General features: G+C 40.0%; 1 protein-coding gene across 3 annotated transcripts in view; it reads right to left on the bottom strand.

Moving 5' to 3' along the window:
• The window catches only part of ecel1 (endothelin converting enzyme-like 1), an 82,347-nt gene that overhangs the window by 26,101 nt on the left and 32,746 nt on the right, over window positions 1–23,500 (bottom strand). The window contains exons 1-3 of one of the 3 annotated variants that reach the window (XM_088381549.1): window positions 7,254–7,331; window positions 6,580–6,651; window positions 5,225–5,382 (exon numbers count right to left, since the gene is read on the bottom strand). The gene's annotated coding sequence lies outside the window, so the exon portion shown is untranslated. Of the gene's footprint in view, window positions 1–5,224; window positions 5,383–6,579; window positions 6,652–7,253; window positions 7,368–23,500 lie in introns of those variants that run through there. The other 2 variants (XM_088381551.1, XM_088381550.1) reach the window with 2 other exon arrangements.

The raw sequence follows: 23,500 nt of genomic DNA, 5'->3' as shown, positions 1-23,500 counted from the left end.
CATGGTAAAGGTACATAGAAACAGTCGAGGGCTGACTGCTCCGACTAATCCACTGTCCATACTGCCTGTAGGCGATATCACACAAAACAATGACAGCGCCGGACAGATAAATCGTGTTGTATCGGTGTGAAGGTGCACTCTGTATGACTGTGTTGCACGGGGTTATTGGTCAGCCAGAGTCAACCTGCTCAGAGCGATGAAGACCATCAGTTACACCTGATATGAGAAGAGCTTGCTGCAGTTGCTGCGTTCATCATGCATACACGTGGACAAATCAAAATCCATCACCTCAGAAGACATAAAGTCGAAATGGTGAGCACCACATGACAACTGCAGGAATACGGATCGTACAGTAGTGCCTCGTCTGATAAATGATTATTAAGTGTATGGAGAATGTACATCCATCTTTTATAAAAACAAAATCGAAGCAGTGTATGAATCATAATGGAATTTTTTCAACTAATGCAATCACCATTATAAAAGACCAGCAATAGTTCAATGAGTATATAACAATTACTCGCAAAAACATCATTGTCAGCATTATCACGACAGTTTTAGTAATTAGGTTGGTTCTAGCACAGTCTTATGACAGTCAAGTTAACCTACAATATGTGAATTGATCATATCAGCTTTTTTTTTTTTTTTTTTTTGGTAATTAAAGTGAGAATTATTCTTCCGGACGTCGTTAGTTGGCACACCTTTTTGCAATGATGCCTCCCTATTAATATTTTTGATATTATGTGTTTCTTGTAGCATCTAGTACTAAAAAAATCTTAGTCATTACTGCTCTTGTTTCTGTTACGGGGATATCAGTGATTCGCACCCTCCTCAAAGTGTTCGTCTCCCTACACAGTGCTGTGTAGTTCAAGGCAAATTGGGTATCCAAAAGGGCAGAAAATTGGGGTAAGAACTGGGAAAATTCAACGATTAGGTCTCTCAGTGAGATGTCACTGTCCATCCAAATTTTCATCTGTCAAAATCGCCACTTTGGTGCACATGCTTTTGTATCGGTGAGGCTTTAACTACCGTATGTATCATGACATTAGTTTCGTGTACTTAATGGATGAGCACTTATTCTCTCTACCTCTACTTATTATAATGCACAGGTGATCAGATTATATGATTTCGATATATGCCTCCTCTCTATGCAAGTACTCTCGTCTGCTTTTGAAATGCACCTACACTCCCTTGTGCCGCAGCTCCTTAAACACTACAATAAATTATGGCGCGCACACAGACACACACACACACGCACTCATGCACACACATATACAGACCTGAACTCGTGTATGGATAATGGATTGGATCTTGTGGGTTCCATCACAGAACGCTATGTGTGATGAATGGCTATTTACTGAACATGACAGCTTCTGATATCTGAGGGTAACTTATGCTGAAGCGTATGCACACACACACACACACACACGCACATGCACACGCACACACACACACACACTGCAACTGCACAAGACTGGACACATACGTGGAAAACACAGGTTTCATGAGACATTGCACTTTAGCAGCTTTTGTCATTATATTGTACGCCTTTGAAAGTATTCTATTAACATAAGTGGTAAATCATTTCTTGGAAGGGGAACACTTTCTTTCAATGGCCCTCATTTACCACCAGTTCTTGATACGTCCTAGGGACTTATTGTGGTAGAATTGTATGATAATTGTTTGTATAAAAATAATTGGGTCTCTGGAATACATGCCCACTGATCCTTTGTCCGAGTCTGACGCCAAACTACACAGACGCGCAATCATGTTGAAAAGAAAAGATAAGCAGAGCTGCAGTGTTAGCACAGATTAGTGTCAACCACTGGTGTTACCAGCATTTATGCTTTACTCTCCAAAATGCTAATGAGCAGACAAAGCAAGACAGGTTATTATCAGGGGACTGTTACTGTATGCTAAGTCAGATCAGCTGGCAGGCGCCAAAACCGTCATACGCAATCACACTTAGCCAATTCAATCATAACAGCCCTAACTTCAGTCTGATAACCTGCTGCCCTGTGGCATCTTTTCTTGATGAAACACTTGATGACGACATCTTTCCTGACTTTGTGAATTATTTTGAGTGCTTCTGTTTCTTTTGTTGTGTGACACAGGCTTTGATTGTGCAACCTGTCCAGCTCGAGTTGCGTGTTCGTGCCAAGAAGAAAAAGTGTGGTGAACTTTTTCTTTCTTTCTTTCTTTCTTTCTTTCTTTCTTTCTTTCTTTCTTTCTTTCTTTCTTTCTTTCTTTCTTTGCTTCTACAAACAAACCAGAAATTTGTAGTAATATGTAGTATTGGTGTAATTTTTTTTTTGCATATGGAAATGTGAGCGTATTGTAATTTTTGTGCTTCACAGTACTTGTTTGCTAATCTGGCACCAAGCGGGGCATTGTGGCAGAACGAGAGCGTGTCCTTTGACATGCACCCAGCACTACTGAAAATGTGGTGGCTGTAAGTCTGTCTAACTCTACATCTGCTTGTGCCATATCGCGGTCTGGCGGAGACCGGTGACTTAATGTGATTTTGATGAGCAGACCAGACGCAATTGGAGGTGTCGAGGACTAAGCGGCGCCCCAGAGGGGATCGAAACCTTTCTGTTGCTAGTCCTATTTAATGACCTTCCCTTAAATGTTGGGCAAGTACCAACTCTGTCTATTTTTAACACTCTATGGGTCCTATTTTGTGTAGCAAGTCTAATGCAGAGCATAGTCTAACAGGGATGGAAGTAGTCATGTCTCTCATTTGCATCAAAATCAGGGCGATTGAAGAGTCTACCGTGCCTAACATTGCGAAACAAAAGCATCACCCTATTTGGGCATCATATCCGTTGCTTAAAAGTGCAGGGCACTAGTTGATGAGCTAAAAGGAAAAAAAAAAAATTCTTCCATGTGTACATGAATGTCATCGTATTTCATATGACAACCGGGTATCAAACTGTCTAAAGTAGTAATCAATTGATTGTATTATTATCATCATCATCAAAATTATAGTTGTTAAATCCCTTTGGTTGACACAAAGGGATGGGGAGCAGCCCATGAAACATCAGAGGTGGGGATGAATAAATCACCTACTCAAACAAGTTACCACCAGTTAATTCTACATTTATTGAGGGTACCTCCTAACCATGTCTAGTTCCACACGGGCCAAAAGCATCAACAAAGCGTCGAGCTTGGCCGGATTGCTGCCTTATTTTCCGCACAGTGATGTCTCCAGGCATGACTGTGATTGCGACACAATCAAAAGTGGAGCGGTTTATATTGGCGAAAAAATGTGCTGTTCACACCCACAGGGACGCGATTGGCCCTTTTAGTTCAATAAAATGGCTTGATTTCATCTGCGAAATTAACAATCCGTAATTGGTAATCCGGTTACCTGTAGACCTAACTCACTTTTTTGCCGCGCTAGACTTGTGCCAGCCGTGGGAAAATGAGTGCTCTATTTTTTTTGTTGCTTTTAGGGAACATTCAGGAAAAATTGCTAAAGAAAAAAACGTGGACAAAACGAAAGCTAACATAATTGCTTCTTTACAAATGTTTGCTTTTGTAGTGTCTCTCCACCCATCAAGTATGAAATTGTTCAGCCAAGCACATTTTTTGTTAGTTGCCTGTTTCCAAAAACGGGTCTGTAAGCAAGCCTTTCAGATATTTCCTGAACTGTGACATCACTGCCGATGAGTCCATTGTGTATGCTACACGCACAAATCCACACACAAATTGACAAGTCTACTTTGGATGCTTGGTTTATGTTTCTTCAGGAATAAAATTTTGATTTGTGTCCCAAAACAACTTCTGCTATTGTCCACGGTCTGCAGTGGAGATGACAGCATGGCTCATTTGCATGAAACGGGATGCTGCTCAAAGCTGGCTGTTTTCAAGAGGGCTGCAAAAAGGTTTTGTATAAATGTTAAGTGTTCTATATTTCTGACTGACTGAGATATCTGTCATATATCAGTGTAAGATGAAGCATCACACATCTCTTTTAAGAATTGTCACACAAAGCCGTCTAGCCTCTCTTCAATACCACTGCCACCACCAATGAGTCACACAGTATGTCTGCTTGCTGCTTGGCATTGTGCATGTTATATTGATTTTCAGAACGTTTTCTGTATAAGCAACTCCTTCCTGCAGCAGAGATACTATGTACATTAATGCGGCATAGTGTCTTTTGAAATCACAATCATCGACCAACTCTTGCTTTCACTTAACTGCTCAATTCGGGACCTTTGATGCTGACCAAATATAGACCATACCTTTAGCTTTTTTTCCTCAAACTTCAAAATTCTCAGTGGACTAAATTATTATCCCTGAGATCAAAATTGTTTCAAAACTTGCTGTAGGAGCACTGTGACTCAACCCTTATCAGCAGCTTCCAGAGGCTACACTCAGTGGTTAGTCTTATGGTTACATGTTTAAAAATCAGCCTTGGATTTGTAACTTTAAGTAGCAGTGAATTCATTAAGGCACAACAACAGCAACAAACAGCAGCGACAACAACAACAATAGTCTTAGTAAATTGATCCACCAAATGTTAACTATTGGCTCACACATGCACTGTACATATACGCTACAGTATATTGATACATCACACTTGTTTCAATACACTTTTTACGTGACATGCAATTATTGCTTCAGTTTTCTGTTGATCCTTCACACTTGCAAAGAAACACTGCGCTTCTGTTGTTATTTAGATTAGGAAAATATTAATACACAATAACTGAGATTTTTTTTTTTTTTTTTTTTTTTTACCAGATAATATATAACCATATATTGGAAAACAAACTTTATCTTGCTGTCAACTGAACGAGAACTTGCTTGTACTATTTGAACTTCAAGAACTTTTGTTTGTGACGCAAGGCACGGCAGCAAATTCCTGGCTGTGCGTAAAACGCAACCGGGGCTGTGGGCAATGGTCACTTTCATTGAATGGCAAAAATGCAAAGGCCTAGTAACAAAATTAATGAGGAATATATGACAAACATCATTCAATTGTGAAGTGTCCACTTACCCACTCAATCACACATTTAACGTGGGTCCAACGGAACATTCAAAAGGCTTGCTAGGACCAATTGTGCGTAAAGTGACCAACAATCCCTTGAGCTTTTTCTTTCCCTAAGTTACAAATTGTAATTGCACTACATTGTCCAAAGCACAATTGCAAAGACCACCTGTCAGCAGTACAAGCTCTTCTGCGTGAGTTCGACCATGCACAAGAGTGGGAGGAACTTACCTGTGGAGAGTAAATCAAAACAGCTGGTGGGTATGGAGAAGTGCCTGAGAGATGATTGAGATCCGCTCCAGTGGAAGCCAAGCAGGTGATCCGCTTTCTTCACACACCGGGATGTGCACCGCTTACTGCCGCCGCTGCAGCAGCCCACAGCCTCCCAACTTGTAAGGGGGAGGGAGGGGAGAGGGAGGGACAAAAGAGAGTGAGTGAGAGAGAGAGAGGGAGAGAGAGAGAGAGGGAGAAAGAGAGAGGAGGTAAGTCCGTAATGCACCCGCGGCGCAGGAACACACAAGCCACACGATATTTCAAGTGTTCCTCTGTTGAGGTTTTAATAACTGGTCAGTTGTATCCCATGTATTTTGACATTGTGACTCAACATGAGCATAGATTGTAGGTATTGTTTCAATAGACATGGTCCAGTGCAGTTGCACACAAACTTTTTACAAACACACACAAAAGAAAAGCTAAACTCTTCAAATTCTACCATTATGACCACCATTAAAATACAATAGCACAGTAGGCATAAGGGTGCATCACACATGAGACTGTGGTGTTATTCCCCAAAATAGTAAAAGTAAGACACAGTTTGAACATCATCAGTGCATTTAACCATTAGAAAATAAAATAAATACAAACTAATTCCATTAATGAATTGCATTAAGCAGTTGATGAAAATACTAATTGTACCAGACATTTCAATGGATACAGTTTAATTACCAAATAGACCCAACGGTCTGATTGTTGAGCTTGCACACCTTTAGTGGAACTTGGAAACATATTTGCCACCTTTCATGTGCTATACTTTTCCCCATATGAACCCATGAATCTCAAAACTGCAAAGCAGCTCTTTGGAAAATATTTGCAAAGACTTTTTTTTTTGCAGCCTAAACTGGATTGTCACCATCTAACCACCACACACAAGCCACAAGATCATTTATAGCCAACAAGTCGTAAACCGGTCAAACCAAAATGTTATACTGCAAATCAGCTTATTGACTAACTGGCTATTTCATTACCACTATTGAGAGGAAAGGAAAATCCATCATTTTTACTTCCTAATATGTTTGTCAAAGGTAGGTGTACTTGTAATGATATGACATTTGACATTTTGAGGTGGCTAAGAAGAGCACGCAAGAAACACTATATATTTTTTTGCAGCAGTGTAAGTATACATAATCATGTGACACAAGAAGACACGAGTTGCTTCTGCATTAATTGGTTTTCATTTGATTGTTGTATTTGTATTTTAAATCTTTTTTAGCCAAATCTTTACAGTAATTATGACTTTTCGTCTGTGTTAGCATGGGTTAGTGATAAATACGGTATATTACAAAACAACACGGCACATATCTTATCACCTAGGAGTGTGGAATCTACTGTTACAATATTGCTGTTCTTCTGTTACTTCAGATTTGTGAGTCATGAGCATTCTGTTGAGACAATGAATGAGCAGCAGTGGTTTAGTTGATTTAAATGTTATAGGTTAGCCCTCTTGGGACCACAACTGACCTGACATTAGAAATAGTACCTTGTCAATGTTTGGAAAGTTCGTCTTCTACACAAACTTGTTCAAGAATCAGAACTAATTCAGTTTATAATAAACATTTCTCTATTCCATATATGAACTAGTTCATAGTTCTTTGACGTGATGATTCTTCTCACATTCCAAAGACATGTATCATGGGTACCGTATTTTACGCACTATAAGGTGCACCTAAAAACCTCCAATTTTCTCAAAAGCCGACAGTGCGCCTTATAATCTGGTGCGCCTTATATATAGACCTATATTGAGCCACTACGGCAGGCGTGCCCAAATATATGGACTTATATATGGACAAAGTTTTAAAATGGGCCATTCATTGAGGGTGCGCCTTATAATCCGGTGCGCCTTATAGTGCGGAAAATACGGTAATTGAAGACATTCAACTGTGCATAAGCATGAGCGTGACCATGAATGGTTGTTTGTCAATATGTGCCCAATATGTGTACCCAGCCTCTTGCCCAAAGTGCCCTGGGATAAGCTCCAGCTCACCTGTGACCGTAATGGTGATAAGTGGTTTAGAAAATGGATGGATGGATGTTGGACATCACGTTGGACAAAGTACCCAGCTGTTTGACCTCATCCATCAACAGCGAGAGACGTGCCCAGCCTAGAAGGTACAGTACAGTTGAAGAGAAAAATCTCTACAGTATTTCTCGTTGTGCCTAGGCAAAGGTTGATTCATTTGGAACTTTTCACTTTATTGTGAAGTACAGCCCACAGAAGTCTATTCGGCAATGCCTGCCTAGTTGTTATTGCATTCACAAATGCTACACTTCAATGTATGCAAAACCATTCTACTGTTTTTATTGTTTATATTGCATGAGAGGATTCATGGATGCTGCGGACAAAATCGTAACTCTTCTTTAAATAGATGATGAACTAGCCAACTCGCTGCACTACATCATTGGGCCTTGTGGAATTAATAGGGTAAATATTTGAGTTGAATAACACCAAATAAAACGAAATAGTCATTACATGCCAAAACAAACCATTCGGACAAAACAAAACAATAGAGTTTGGTTCCAAAATGGCCACCACTTAAAAGGCAAACAAGAAAAAAAAATAGACCTGACACATTTAATTAAAGATGACCTATCATGGAATTGGACATTGGGTTTCTATAGGGCCTTCCCTATTGCGTATGAAATTAAATAAGTAATTTTATGCTGACTTTCACTGCATGGGCCACATACACAAATCTGCACACTCCACGAGTGTTGTCGTCATTCAGTTTGCACTCATTTTAGATTTGAGGCTCATTAAGTACCCACTCCTTGCTCCACTCATCACAGGAACGAAAACCATTATCGGAGTATGTCACATGGTATGTCACAAATAAGCTAGTAAGTCAACAAGCAACTGTTTATGAATGTTATGTAGTATTCTTGCAAATGCCACTTGAGCCATGACGTTCGCATCCTTAGCCACTGTGATATCATTTTCAGTTGGCAGCAAGTGGCAGTACAAAGCAAAATGGGAACAAACTGAAATGGACCAAAATGGGTGGATAGTTTTGCTTAATTCCAGAAACGCGATAGATATCACAACACCATACCACATTAAGGCCAGTGGGGTGCATAGAATATATTATTGTAACGAAAATGTTTGACTTGACATCAAATAATGAAATAAGATGGTATTTTTACATAGCTTGGCTCAATTTTTGGTCAATGCCCCATCCCATACACTCAGGCTGGTGACTGACAGTACCCCGTCTCTTGCCCAGGTCACCTTTTCTTGCCCATTTACTACCTCGATCCAGACAAAAAGAAAAAAAAAAGACTTTGCTGGGCTTGTTGCATTGCGTCCTCTGACTATTTCACTTTCGCTTTGGGCATTTTGTCCCACTTTGCCCAAAAGTCATATTACTAACAGGTAACAGTGCAACGAGGCACACTGGCCTATAATCTGGCTCAGTGAAGCATTTCATTTGGGTTCAGCTGTCAGCCTGCACAGAAGCAGAACACTTGGCACAATTATATCCCAAAACACTTGCGGCCTACAGGCTCAGAATTATAACGAGTGCCCCTGGAGACCAGAGAGGAAGGAAAGAACCCGCCGAGCCAGGGACACTGATGATGAGCAGATGAGCTGGGATCAATGTTGGAGTCCAACTTAACGAACGTGAAGTGGTGTGACGAGGAGTGGTGCTTGGGGCCTGCAGCACTTCGCTTTCATTCAAACAGATTTGAATTAGGGTGTTATTTACACACCTGCTGCCAAGGGGACGGACAAGAAAACCCTCTCACCATCTCTGGCTGCTATGCACACACATTATACAAACGAGGACTGGTGGGCAAACAAACGCATCTGGGTAATCCTCTCCAAATAGTTTAATTTCATTGGTCTCTAAACATGTCCTCTTGTAATCAGTGTTAATCAAGAATTGATCAAGGTCCGTACAGCTGTAAGGAACAATGAGTTATGTTTTGCTCCAGAGTTCCCCCTTGAGCTTGTGAAAGCAACTGAAGAAGCCAGAAGAATTAGTCAAGCCAATAGAGTGAGATCAAGTGGAACTCCCGCGAGCTTGTGCAGCTGGGACTTTGACCGAGGGCTGCGACCAATAATTATTTTAATAATCGCTTAATCTGTTGATTAAGCATTGAATCGGGTTTAAAGGGAAAAATATTCTCTTTTCTACGTATAGTCAAGTCAAGTTTATTTCTATAGCCCTAAATCACAGGCAAGTCTCAAAGGGCTTCACATATACAAAACATTGACAATTATTCTCAAACAACCCCTGATCTTAAACTCCCAGGAGGACAAGGAAAAACTAAAAAAAAAACCCTACTAGGGGAAAAATGAGAAACCTTGAGAAGGGACCACAGATGGGAGGATCACCCTTCCAAGATGACCAGGCTGCAATGGATGCAGAGAGGGCATATAATATAAAAAATCCAAAGAAAAAGTGGATGTCCAATTCAAAGTGAAGAGCTGCAGGAGGTGCCCTCGATTGTCCTGGCAGTGTCTTCGAGGGGGATATACTAAAAGTAAGGACATTGGGCTATTTTAAATTAACAAAATTTCCAAACATTAATTAAGATTCACCTACTTAAAAGCTAAGATGCAAATTGAAAATTGAATACGCATAGATGTGTACTCCTCTCGTGTAGCTAAACAAAGTAGGTAAAGTGTACCACTAACAATAGCATACATCCCAATATAATAAATGTGGACCACTTTCACATTGCCAGACAAAGCCAAGCAACAATATACTTGTACTTTTTGATTCACTAGATCCAATCACATAGTGCAGGTGTAGCAAATGCTGTCGCTGCTGAGTTTGTGTCAGCATGACCACTGATACAGACCAGCTTCTACATGGGTGGGTGAAATAGAACGGGACCGACTTGCCTGCAGCTGGTGTGCCGGAGTAGGCGGACTCATGATGGATGGAGATAGCTTGTCTAGGGGAGGTGGACAACATGAATTTCTTCTTTTGTTTTGCTCAGCACGTGAGCTTGACCTCAGCCCATGCATCCAGCGCCTCCCTCGCCCACTCAGAAAGTCTAATGGTAAGGTCCGTTAATATTCTTCCACCATTACCTCACGTCAGGGCAACGTTAATGATCCATGTACATTTTACTACTGTTCTTTTAAGAAGTCAACTTTGTATTATTAAAAAATAAGCATTCACAGTGTCTATTTTGTCAGTGGGTGATTAGGTTCAGTGTATTTATTTTAAAACCAGATTATATGATTTTGCATTTTAAACATCTGAAGTTGTATTTTTCCTTCTCTGCATTTTTCTTGCCTCAAGAAGTGTGCAATCAAAAGCTGTCGGGATTTCTATTTACTTATTGTCCACAGTTTAGTGCACATCCTTGTTCGTCTGCATGCTCGCTTAACAAATAGCATTTACAATGTGTCAACATATCAGAAGATTAGACTGATACTGTGTATGGTCTCATTTATTTAAATATGAACTATGACAGCTGAAAAAAAACTGGTGGAAAATGTAATTTCATTCAGGTGTTTGAGATTCAGTATCCGGGTATAGAGAATGCTGGCTCAATTTCCGAGTGTCATTGCTTGGTTTACTAGCCATTTGTTATTCATTCCCAATATGTGCACAATGCAAGCACAAATTGAAAAGTACTGAGAGCAGGTCCTTAGTTTTAGCACGTTTATCGCAAAAGATATCCTGCAGCTTTTCAAATTTTTATTCGTCCCAAAGGTGTTTGATGGGGTTGATGTCAGAGCTCTATATAGGGTAGTCAACATTTTACACAGTCAGCCATGCATGGGTATTACTTTGTGCACTGAAGCCAATGTCTAACAGAAAACTGCATTTCCAATTGTTACCACAAAATGGAAGCATGAAACTGAAAATGTTATGTTTGCACTGGACATTGTTTATGATCATCTTATTCAGACCAGAGAAGGCTTTCTGTATACTCTCTCAATTGTCTTTTTATTCTAACCCTAACCAATGTATCATTATCATTCATTCAATATGACTTTCCACATGTATGAGCCCTGCATGGTATATAAAAAAAGACTACCCAAGGAGCAGTGTGTCATTTGGAAAAATTCCCATTTTCATTCAATTTTCTCGAGTACAGATGAATTTGCGCATGAATATCGATTAACAATAATGTGAGTACAGTACAGTATATGGTTAAATAGTAGAATAAAGTACAACTAAACTCACTGTCCTGCTCCCGTGACGTTTTTTGTTTTTGTTTATCGTAAATCATGGCATGCATGCGTCCCATAATGCATGTGTGGATTAAGCACAGAATAGCCCCCGAAATTTCAACTCGAAGTGCCTTATGGTGCGGAAAATACGGTATGTGAACTTGAACTCAAATCATTTCAGTAATTGCTTCAGTATGTGTCTTCTACTAAAAAAATACCCTCATTCATTTGCACCTCCACTGATCCTCAGACGACTTGTTTAGTGAGAGGCAGAAAACAAACAACATGAATTGGTCGCCAGCCAATCAGTGTTTGTGAATAAGAAATTGTGAAAGTTTATCTGTTACTAACCGCATGAACGTCAGCTATACACTATTAAAAATTGAGCTGGGGCAGTGAAACATGACATTAATCTGTGTAAACATATTTTCTGTCCTTGGAAAATCTTGAAGAAATGAGAAATTGACAACCACTGCAAAAACAAAAACCTTCCGACAACAAACTGGCATGTATCCCATGAGCCACAGCTGCAATGTTCAATAATTGCTTAATTAACTGTTGCTGTCGAAAAGTCTCCTCTGAAGATGTTTGGATGTTGTTTATGCCTGTGTAAGTACACACACGCTAAACAGCTACACTTTACTGTGCATTCTTGCGTGTGCTCTTGCACACATGCAATTAAACTTTCACAATAACAAATGAGTAACAACAAAATGCTGCAAAAGAACGTCTCAGTGGAATTTTACTTTCTGTTATGCTCACAGACCAAGGAGTTTTTCCATAAAACTAATTATAATGTCCCTTCATTTACACCCTCCACGGTCCCTCTTCGCCATCTTTTTTACTTCTTTAGTCTCAAGTGTCAGAAACCCCATTACAGTATTTACATCAGTGGACCCTCAAAGAGTTCTCGTTCAAAGAGCCGTTGAGGGAAGGACGCATGGAGGCGAAGAGATATGGTAAGAAGGAAAGAGATGGATGGAAGGAGCTGAGCAAGTCGTTGGCAAGACGGCAAGATGAAGGGCTGAGGGAGAGGATGGAGAACTGAGAACAAATATACTTCACAACTCAGGAAATATACAATGAATAATAATGCATGGCGCAAGTCTAAGGTGCACTTGTACCCTTTAGACGTCAGTAAATCAGCAGCCCGCTAGTTTGAATTGCTGCTATAATTATCATAATTTTCTGAGTGAGTGGTACACTCTACTCATCCACAAAGATTGTTACCATTTGATTTAAGATTTTATTCATCAAAATAAACCCCAAAACCTTTTTTAGTGCACAGTTAGATGTTGGGACATCTTTTTTTTTTGCATTCATATGAAGCTGATGTAACTGTTTTGCTATTCAATGAGCAAAAAAAAAAAACAAACACAAAAAGGCTGTAGCCTCGGTTTGATGATAGAAATGCTTTGGAAAGTCACAAAGAAGGACGAAGCTCGTAGGACCATTTTATTGTGTTGCCAAAATGCTGTAAAATATTCAGAAAAAGCATGTTGATCCGTGCCCATTTAAAAAAACAGCTAATTCATAAATACTAAATTCAGGGTGACAATAATTCAAGCTTGTTTTCAGTCCTTTGCATAGCAACTAATACTGTGTTCCAAAGCTTTAATTATTAATTATTTAAATTACAGTTGTACACTCTGGAACGACACTCAATGCATTTCTGTTGTCACAGGAAATTATATGCGTATACAAAATAATGGCTGATACTGGACATCCATTTTTGGTTGCTGTTTTTGTCCCAGGATTCCCTAGAGGAATAAATTTATTAATTCTTTGGTGGCGTGGCATTGGAGGGACCAACAATTCAGTCCACCGTTGTACAAATATCTATGCATTAATAGAACTTTTTTTTTTCAATTTGATGTACAAAATGAAACAATGAAGACTCTTTAAAAGATATCTTGTGAATGGAGAAGATGAACACATGTTAGTAGCTGATTTCCCTGAGCATTTAAGAGAAGGGCAGAAAGAGGACGGGTGTCAAGACCCAGTGATAAAAGCTTCGGCTTTAGAAGAGTTATGGACACTGAAAGGTGGCCAAGGGGAGGTCTAAGGAGAGATGGAGATTCTGCACCAGGAGTGCTTAGTGCTGTTCTCCTACATTGAAATTCAAAGCTCATAGTTTGCTGAAACCACTCCCCTCTTTTTATTTCCAGGGATGATGTCATCTATGTGGATCCATTGGTCAGACGCCACAATCACTTATATCTGTGTCACTGTCACACACACACACACGCACGCACACACACACACACTCATGCACTTAGCCTCACAACGACCTACATCTAAATGCACATTTGCTGCAAAGGACACAAATATATCTGTATCAGATGGGTGGAGTCAGCAGGGACCGGGCGAGAGTGGAGTGCATGATGGAGTATCATAGAGTCATGGCATACAGACAGTAAGTGAGTTGGAAAGCCACCCCTTCTACAAGAGCTTTATGGCTGGTTTAGGCCGGCTAACCAGGCCACTTAAGGCCACTGTGGAGGGGCGTGGCCCATTTTAATATGTGAGAGTGGTTCCAGTGGTGGCTGTCGGCGTGAGGGAAGGTGGAGCTGACCGTAAATCATTTCAAATCATTCGGAATTCATGGATGGGAGGAGAGGACTTGAGGTGGGTGTATGTGTGTTTTAATAAAAGGAAGGTGGCCAAAGGCAAGCGCATGAATATTTCATTTTGATTATATTAAATATCACCACATGAGCTGCCGGAGAGCAAACCCTCAAAATATTGCCCTTTTTCACAGTTGTTTTTATTTTTTACTTTTTAACATCAAATTTGTGTATTATGTGCTCTGGTGATCTGTCCATGCACTGTGGTTGGGAAGGAATTGCTGTATTAGAACACCAGACTTAAAGCAATGGGTTTATGGATTACTTGATGAATGACTGTACTTCAGGCAACTGCTAATTATGATCCATTAATGTTCTTTTTTTTCCCCAAGAACTGGCGGAATAACATTTTATTTAGCATTCAGACTGATCCATTTAGTAATTTTTTTTTTAACTCAAGGTATAAATGTTTTGACCGTTCTCAGGGATAGAAAGGGGCCCTAAAAAATAACATTTTCTTTCTTTGTGCTGAGGCACAAAGGATGAGAATTATAGATAAGTCTGAAATGAAATTGTTTTCTGCAAAGGAAAATTAAGAATTAATTGTATTTTCAAAAATCACATCAGTATTAGATTACCAAAAATATTCAACTAAGCAAGTGGTACATATATTTACCTAAAGGTTATGTCAGCATCCCCAAATCTAAGACTATGGTCAACAGTCAGAAAGGGTGGAGTCCATTTTCTATACCAAATATCCAGTTTGGATTTAGGGTGAGAGGCACGCTACACCTTGGAAAGATCACCAAGAGGTCATAGAGTGATGGGAATGTATATGAAACTCATCTGTGTGAACCATACAGGGCAAAATATGTAAAGATATAAACACCCTGCTGTAAGAAGGCATATCAATTAATGCTACTTTCAGTAAGTGGCAATCATATAGAAAATTCTGATGTCACTGAAGAACGAGTCTATTATGTATGCATCCCTACATTGTGTGTGCATATGCATGTGGGGTGAGTAGCGGAAATCAGGTCCTCATAAGGGAAAGAGTTTGAAATAAACTTAACCATAATTATGTGGGCTCTGCTAGCCTCCATACAATCACCACAGAGCCCCGGTCCCTACGCCTTTGGTTGATTACTAGTCCAAATGAGGACACCTGGGCAGCCATCTGCCGCTGAGGCAGCCATTTTCTACCTAAAGCAGGACCGCTGGAGTGAACGTTTTGAAGATGCTTTTTATTGCATGTTATGCTATCTTGGTCCGTACTGGCTCAACGATCAATTTATTTTTCCCATTTTAGATATAAGAGGCTTTCATGCAAGAATCTAATGAGTGACCTATCCAAAAAGCACACAAAGCAAGACTTGTACTGCTTTGAGTCTTGTGTGAAGATTGCTGCACATATACAGTGTGTGTGTGATCAACTTGCTCAACACTTGGATTAAATTGAAATATTGTGCCTTTTAAAAGGTCATCAACAGTGATGAAGAATATGGGACCATGGTGGATGTTGAGTCTTAAGTGGGGGACTGTCACTGTCGAGCCAATCTCAGTGAACAAAGCCGGTCTATCTGAAGGTATTGGTGCAAGGAAGTCAATCAGTGTTGAGGCCAATATGGGAGCCATCACTTTTGGGGCAACGTCTGTTGGTGGAGTCAGTCCAATCGGAGGCATTGGGGTGGGAGAGTCATTCAGTGCTGAGGTTAGAACTGCCACTGTCAGTCCGACGTCTCTTGAAGAAGTCACTTGGTGCCAGGAGAGTCATTCAGTGCTGAGGGCGAGGTGGGAACCACCACTGGTCAACAATTCTTAGTGGAATTGGCCCAGTTGGTAAGAACCCACCACAGAAGGGAAGAAGAATCGCAGGTAGTCAAAAGCACAAGTCGCTTCATCACCTTTTATGTATGTATGTATTATGTATTTTCCGCACTATAAGGCGCACCGGATTATAAGGGGCACCTTCAATGAATGGCCCATTTTAAAACTTTGTCCATATATAAGGCGCACTGGATTATAAGGCGCACCTTCAATGAATGGCCCATTTTAAAACTTTGTCCATATATAAGATATATACATTTGGCCCGTGGGCCGGACTTTGGACACGCCTGCTGTAGTGGCTCAATATTGGTCCATATATAAGGCGCACCTGATTATAAGGCGCACTGTCGGCTTTTGAGAAAATTTGAGGTTTTTAGGTGCACCTTATAGTGCGGAAAATATGGTTGACTGTTAGTGTGTACTGTACAGTGAAGATTTCTTGACCAGGGGGAAAAATGTCAAAATCTATGTTTACAACTTTGTTACAGATAGGATGAGGCAAATGCAATCTGTATAATGTGAAACTGTCAAGTAAAGCTTTATTTAATGCAAGTCCAGTGTGTGTGTGTGTTGGGGGGCAATAAAATGTTCACACGCAGTGATAACTCACAGCAAGCAGTCCAAAGCATTGTTGAAATTTGGGCCACGGCATGGAAGGAAGTAATGCACCATTGTACCCCTATAAATGTCTATGCTTGTGTGACAGAGCAAGCATTGGAGACAAGTGAGTAGCAACCTGGTCTAGTTGGCTATTAGCTGTTTATTGATTAAGGAGTCATTGAAAAGTCACCCTCTTCAGTCACTGTCCATGTCTCTCTCTCTACACATGGACATACAAACACACACACACACACACACACACATGCAAGTGACTGACAACATAAGGCGATAAGCAGCAACCTGCCAATGACATTGGATTTCAGGCTCGTAATGTTTAACTCAAACTAATTGAAAGCGTTAGCAGCGCAAGCAAGAGGAGGATAAGAAGGACACGGATGATTTGCTAGACGAGTTGTGAAGTGATTGACAGACAGACAGTAAATCTTGAAACGGGTTTGGGTAGAAGGGGTTGTGCGGTAAAATTAGAGGGGGGGGGCGGCAAATGTCAGAACCTTGGACCTGATTGAAGAGAGCGGCAGTATGTTTGTGTCTGAGCTCAAGGGTGTCTAAGTGTCTCCAGTAAGCATCTAAGGCCATCAGACGTAAGAAAGGTACCCACAGTCTGTCTAGAAGTCTAGCCAAGAAGTCCAGAAACTCTTGTTGCATACTGAAGACATTTAGACGAAAGTCCAGTTTTGATTTCATGTTATTTATATCCAGATGTGTGAAAATGTTTCAGTTCATATGTGTATTTCTGAGTCATGACTTTAAAGGCCACACTCCAGAACAAACATACATCCTCACAGGACACGACATAGCCTTCACATAACACTTTATTGTACTTGGCATTGCATTTTTCTCCCACGAGTGAACAAAACGCACAGTGACACAGAAACAGACAATTTAATATTGAACGTACCATAAGGGAGGAGTTAACAGTAACACCCCCCTCTGGAACATCTTGGTCTCCTCCTACTTCTTCTTCACATCTACCAAGCTGAGATACTCTTGAGATTTTTTTTTAGCCCACAAGAGAGCGTGAAATGAAAATATAATTGGGTTTTAATTTGTCTGACAAAGATTCAACTGCATTACAGCATAAAAACAAGGAGGTAAATGCTAGACGAATTCCTCGTGTTAAAGAGGACACATGTAGCACACAAATTGCGTACATAAAAATCAGTAAGGCGTGTGTATCTCTTTACACCGCTCTGTTTACTCCAATGTCGGCTTTGTTTGCTTAGAATACACGGAGGGCCTTGGAGCACTGGTGTGTGTGCTCACAGCCTATAAACAATTGCTCAAGTGGGAGATCTCAAGACCCCTTAAGTAGCTCCTTATCACTACCCTGAGTTTATCTGTGTGTGTTTGTGGGTGCGTCCATTGATACCCTGTAAAATTCTGACCTGTGACTGTGGAAGCTTCAAAACTCTTAAGGAGCCCTTTGAGACAGCAACCTGAGCAAGGGAAGTTATAACTTAACCTGCTGTGCCTATTCCAGTGAATAGAACAGAAGTGTTAGATTTTTTTACATCTTGCATTATTTTGGCATACATGTGGATGGCAAAGTAAGAATTGAATTGCACAAGGAGAACTATTTTTGGGCAAATTTACTGAACATGTTCGACAAAAAAGAAAAGAAAGACAACACGAAAGATCATTAGATTCCATTATCAATATAAGAAAATAGAACTTCACAAGTCCCGTCCTTTATTAAGTTTAGTTCGTATGGGATTTTTTTTTAATAATAAAAAAAAATAACCCATCAATTATATAGGAGCTAGAATGTTAGGGATGAGGCCCTCAGCAACTGTTTGCTGAGGAACTTAAGGGCAGATCGGAGACTTTCTTCCGCCAACACGATAATAAGGCTATCACTTTAAAAGAAAGGTTGATTAGTAGCATCCCTGCCATTATTCTTGAATGCCCTAAATACCCTGAAGGCTCTGTTGAATGACATCTAAATTGTCTCGCAGGAAGAATCCATTAATTCTTAAATACTAAAACAATCTGTCATAGTATCATTTTCCCTGACCTCATGAACATGGCACAAATGTTTTCTTTGTGCACACCTTTCTTTTTTTAGGGAAAACTGGCTTCCACATTCCAAAACCATGCATGATGAATACATACTCTAAAATAGTTGTACTCAAAGGTAAAGATGTTAAAGATACACATATTGAGATCTGTCAGGCTACATACAATGCTCTATTCAAAATAAAATGTAAACCCTGCATTTGAGAATGTTTATTTGGGTTTACCCCAAATCCACAAAACTCTAAAGTCTCTTTTCCATTAGCCCCGCTCCACACCGGAACGGCCTCGCTTGGCCCTTGATGTTCGCTTTTCCATTAGACTTTTTCAGGGCTGAGCAGTTACATTGGGGTTTTCAGAACCATTTCTGAGGCAGTTTTAAAGCTCCAGCTGTCTGAGGCCAAGGAGAGCTGTCTCGTCACTATCACCTGATTGGCTGACAGCGATCCAGTAAGGAAAGGCACCGCACACGCCCAATTCATGTTTTTTGATGATTACTGGTAAAACCTTTCGCAAGCGCATGCACTGCTTCCTCGCTGTGTCTCATCCACTTAAATGAGAGTTCGGGCAGAGGCTCGCCATTCCCCGTCCCGAACGATCATGGCTGCTGCCTTGGGGATGACGGCCTTGGGTGACCGCCGGAGGGTTTCAGATGGCGCAGAAAGAGTATGACGAGCAATTGACTCGGAGAGGCGGCCATGTGAATGAGAATGGAGAATTCACCACGCAGAATAAATAAGGCCTTGCGGAGAACTTTGCATGCCATTGCAAAATCACTATTGCTGTATTTCATTCGTAATACATATTGGATTGCAAACATGGTTCAATATTATTATTGTTTTGTTATACACAAAAATATGTGTGCTACAGTGTATAGACTTGTGTATTGATAGCTGGAAATGTGTTTTTGACTTTATGCAAAAGCCTTAATTTAATGGGGTATAATAAAAACCCTTTACATATAAAAATGAGACAATGAAAAAGATTGTAAAACAGTAAATTGAAACACGTTCGTAACAGTTGAAAGTCAGTCGAAAGCCAAAGAATAAAAATGGGTCTTCAAATAAGTTTTAAAAATGGACAGAAAGGGAGCTTGCCTCACATTAAAGGGGAGGTCATTCCAGGGTTAAGGAGCGGCAACAGAAAAAGATTGATGCCCTCTGAGGCTCTGGTTTGTCCTCAGTACCTCCGGTAGCGTTTGGTTTGCAGACCTGAGGCACTGGGCAAGTGAGTAGTGGTGGAGGAGCACAGAGAGCTGGAGCGAGGCCATTACAGGAGGACTTTGGTTTATGACGTCCTTGAGTTACGCTATTTTGTGTTTACGACACACGTCTCATATTATTATTTATATTATTTTTTTGGTATTTTATCTCATATATTTAAAGCCTTTTTTCGAGACGCTTGAGAGAGGACTGTGGTGACTCAAAAAAAAAAGTGCATTACCGTCGTCTAGCCGAGATGTAAAGAAGGAGTGGATTGCTCTTTCTAAGTGCTGTTGAGAAAGGAAAGGCTTCACCTTAGCTAGAATCAGACCCAAGATGTCAAAGCTATAGAACTAGACAAATTATAGTGGCGCTAGAGCAAAGACATTCATGATTGAAGTTGTTATTTTGAGATGTTGATGGCGGTACTTTTATTACATTTGAATTATCAATGTAACCCATCCCTTTCCCGTCATCCTTCTTAATGCTACAAGAGTGACAGATGACTTGAAGGTAAGAAATCAAAACAGATGGGGCTCTTCCCAAAGCCCCTTTGTAATTTCTTCGTTAAAGAGGAAGGGATTGGCTTCCTAACGACAGTTGGCGTCTGAAGTTGGCATTTGTGAGAGTGACACTATGATGTGGATTTTATTATTCGCTGTAATGAGCTGACAGTTATTGCTTTGTCGTGCCTTAATTATTTTGGATTGAAATTGCCATGCGTTAATGAGAAGCCAGCTCAAAGAATTCTATTCAATTTCCCACTTTCTCTGGTTTCATGAGGGTCAGGATGTACAGGAAGTACAAACGTATAGTAAATGCAAAAAATATATATTTTATGCTCTCAAATGCTTGTCTTTTATCTATACATTTTCATTGAACATACAGTTAGGAAGATGAAAATGTAAAGTAAGAAAAGCAATGGCAGCTTTATTTTCATCTTATTGCCTTCTCTGAGACTGTAGACCTTCGTGTGAATCCCTCCCCGCCAGACGGACACACATACGTAAACAATAGTCATAGGGTGATTTTAAAATCTTACTTTTTTTTTTAAGATGATGACAAATATAATACATTCAATTCATGACTCAGAGTGATTGTCCCACGTTATATTCATGAATGAAATAGGCTACATGACGTCATCTACAACTCACACCCGTGGAGTGCCAATTTACGCTAAAATTGTGTTAGACGGCCTGCGCTTGGAATTAGATCTGCTTTTTAAATTAGCAGATGCCTTAATGGACGAGGCAGAAATACTCTGTGAAGCATTCTGCTTCTGCCAAATCCACAAACACGGAAAACTAAAACATTGCCCCTGCACAAAAATGACGAAGTGTTACTTTCTGTCACCAAATCATCAGGTGCACCAGAGGCGAGGCTGCTTTGTGTGCCCGCACACACAGCCCCAAACACTTCTGCCACAGAAGGGTGACGTTGTGCACGCAGGATACGTCAGCGCAAGTGAGCAAATTTAATTTGTTGGTTCATTTTGAGCCGATAAGAGCTGCGGTAAATGACCTCCCCATCAGGTCTGGCTTGCCAGGCTAATCCCATCCTAGCATTTATTTATGGCATCCAAAAGCAGAATAATCCTTACTTTCTACAAAATCTCTATTTTCCATTTTGGTAGACTTTATAGTTCATTCCTGCTAATATTAGGGCTAGCCTTCTGGTAACTTTTCTGCGGTCAATTGACACGCTTGTGTTTGCTTAAATTTGTTAATTTTTAAGTGGAAAGAATATGCTTGTAAACCACAATTGGGTCACTCACTTGGGCAAAGCTTTTTTTGTAGACAACTTCTCGATGCAATGTAGAAACCCTTCCCAGTCAACGTGCATGCTTCAACAAAAAACACTCATTCCTGGCCAGATAGATTTAATATGAGGATTTTGCACAAAACCGATTCGCCAGTGTGTGCACAATAAGCATAATGAATTTAATTTATGTTATATTGCAATAATGGAACCGATAAGAGCTAAGAGTGTGACACCAGTATCGACAACAGCAAGATTAATTACTTGCAAAACAAATCTTTTGTCCTGGCGATGCATTTTATGCTTTTATGTTAAATACTATTGTGTTCCTGTCGTGGCGGAGTGGTGTTGACTTGGCGCATCCAGCGTGGGATCAGCTCCCATTCAGCAATGGTGTGTGAATGTTTGTCTGTCTCTATATGTGGCTTCAACCTGTGATTAACTGGGTCAATAAATGTAGAATATAATGTAGGGGGCAGAGAGGGGGTTTTTAGTTTTAAAAAAAACACCAGCTTTGTGTCGACAAGCACAAGCGTTTGGAATAACAACTTATGATTAAATTCACTCTTGATGGATTTGATTACTCTGTGATTCTAACCATTTGTAGCTTTCTCACTGACTCAATCCTGTGTTGTTTTTATTGAATCACTAGATCACATCAATACAGAATGAAAAAAGGTTTAAATCAAGAGTCTAAAAAAAATGTGAACATGCTATTCTCGGCACACTGGCCAACGTACGCACAGACAAACACTCAACAATATATTTGTTGGCGCCATTATGCTCTAGCAGAAAAGTGGCATCGTAGCAATGAGGACTTTGTGTTCTCACATTAGTCGATTTTAGGTGAGGAAAATTCTGCTGGCAAAAATTACAAAAACAAAATGAAAACAAGATTAAGCCCCCTGTTGACATGTGTTTTTGCCAATTTATGCCTGCAGCATACATGTAGCATGGTATTTCATTAATAACTCCCACACATTTGCGCATTCACACACATTTACACAAACAATTTATTACTGGTATTTTTTATTCATACATGATTTTACTAACAGTAAAAAATGAATGAATGGAAGTTTTTCTTTCCATTAATTTTCTATTGTATCCTCCCAAACGCCTCCGTGTCTCTGGCACATACTAAGCGGATTGTTCCATTATTTTTTAATTAAAGCAATAGGATCGAGGGAAGTCATGCTACTTTGTGCGAATGTGAACACAATGCATCAGTAGAAAAACATTTTCTATGTAATTCTTAAACAAATTAATCGTTAATCAGTGCTTGAACCAACAGCCCAGTGGACGTCATTTGTAAGTGCTTGCACAAATTGTACACATAACCACTTATAAAGCTTGTGAGTTTAATTATTTAATGTCTCAATCAACTTCAGCAACAATCAGCTACACATACAGTATGTTATGCTTAGCATTCCAAAAGTGTGCACAGTGTGAACTCAGTCATGCATAGAAGTCCCCATATTCCAATTTTTCCATGATGGTGAGTCATTATATTCGTGCGATATAATATATAAATAATATAATATATAAGGTTAGACTGATGAATGAGGTGTCCAAATCGCGGGCGGAGGACAGACTGGAAAAATTTGGTAAAGCCAACATATAAAACCCATTATTGTATTGGAGCGTATCCCAGCTGACACCCACCTGTGTTAAAATGCTCTCCTGTTCAGGTTCCTACCCGAGGCCATCCTTTGAGCTTGCTGTACAGGTTTCTCTACCAATCTAAGGGACCCAGAGCATCAGCAGAACATGATGAAAGATAATGGAATTGTTTCCTCTCTGAGAAGCCTGTAGATAACCATCATGATATGATATGCTCACTGCTTTCTGATAATTAATGTGTCATGTTTTGCTGTTAATATATTAATGAAACTTTAGACTGCAGCGGAGCAGCAGACTGGTGTCTCTTCCATGCACAAACAATCTGTTTGCTTCATTTTAAATGAGCCTCAAAAGGCTGCACTCGTACACTGTGCTGTCTTACAGAGGTACAGAAGACACATGCATGCAATGTATTTTATTCTATGAAGCCTTCACAGTATTCTGGGAATCACATAAAACTGCATTTCAGGCAAACTAGATTGATCAG

The sequence above is a fragment of the Syngnathus floridae genome, chromosome 7 (genome assembly GCF_059516105.1).
Source record: "Syngnathus floridae isolate MCC-2025c chromosome 7, RoL_Sflo_1.0, whole genome shotgun sequence".
Taxonomy (NCBI): domain Eukaryota; kingdom Metazoa; phylum Chordata; class Actinopteri; order Syngnathiformes; family Syngnathidae; genus Syngnathus; species Syngnathus floridae.
The sequence above is the reverse complement of the archived record's forward strand: the minus strand, read 5'-3'. Positions and strand labels throughout refer to the sequence as shown.